Here is a 678-nt window from a genome sequence, read left to right as displayed (position 1 = left end):
CCATTCACATGTTCTCTGCTGGCTTTGTTTATGGTTTTCCTGGCTGAGTGGGGGGAAAGCAGTATAAGCTCCCACGTCCCTCGGGCTGGCCATGTGGGCGCTCACCCTCCCCTTCCGGCCCCTCTCATCTCCTTTATTCCACATATTTGACACATGAGGCAGTTTCCGCTTGCAAAGCACAGCCAGTCCCCTGATTGATTCCAGCACCGGGAATGCCCAGGACAGAGGCAATAAAGTGTGTGACTGGCGAGGACTTCTCACTCAATATCTGGAAGGACAGGGTGGCCCCAGATGGAAGACACGTCTCTGAACGGACTGGAACGTGGGGCTCTTTAGCAATGAAAATGGACCAGACTGTGACCTGAAAAGCCATGAGACAGACCTGTGTGGAAAACAAACCAACAACTCCCTCTCCACCTGGGAGAAGAAACTAGCAAATGGCTTTTAGTTCAAACCCGAAGTGCTTTGGTACATTGTTACTTGTTCAACATCCCTCTTTCAGCGTTAGCTTTGGCCAAAGAAAGTCTGTTATGGTTTAAGTAAAATGCTGCAGGTCCCCGAGTGGTGGCAGTGTGCAGCAGGCCATGAGACCATGCCACAGGTCCCTGAGTGGCAGCAGGCAGTGGGTCCAAGACCACGGTGGGCCATGAAGGCAGCCGGGTCCCAGGCAGGAAGCCA

General features: G+C 53.1%; 1 protein-coding gene across 1 annotated transcript in view; it reads right to left on the bottom strand.

Annotated features, from left to right (window-relative positions):
- The window catches only part of Cipc (CLOCK interacting pacemaker), an 82,360-nt gene that overhangs the window by 33,920 nt on the left and 47,762 nt on the right, over positions 1–678 (bottom strand). The gene's annotated exons all lie outside the window — the stretch shown is intronic.

This window comes from Microtus ochrogaster, chromosome 1, assembly GCF_000317375.1.
Source record: "Microtus ochrogaster isolate Prairie Vole_2 chromosome 1, MicOch1.0, whole genome shotgun sequence".
Lineage (NCBI taxonomy): Eukaryota > Metazoa > Chordata > Mammalia > Rodentia > Cricetidae > Microtus > Microtus ochrogaster.
Note: the sequence above shows the minus strand (reverse complement) of the source record. Positions and strands in the feature narration are given on the sequence as shown.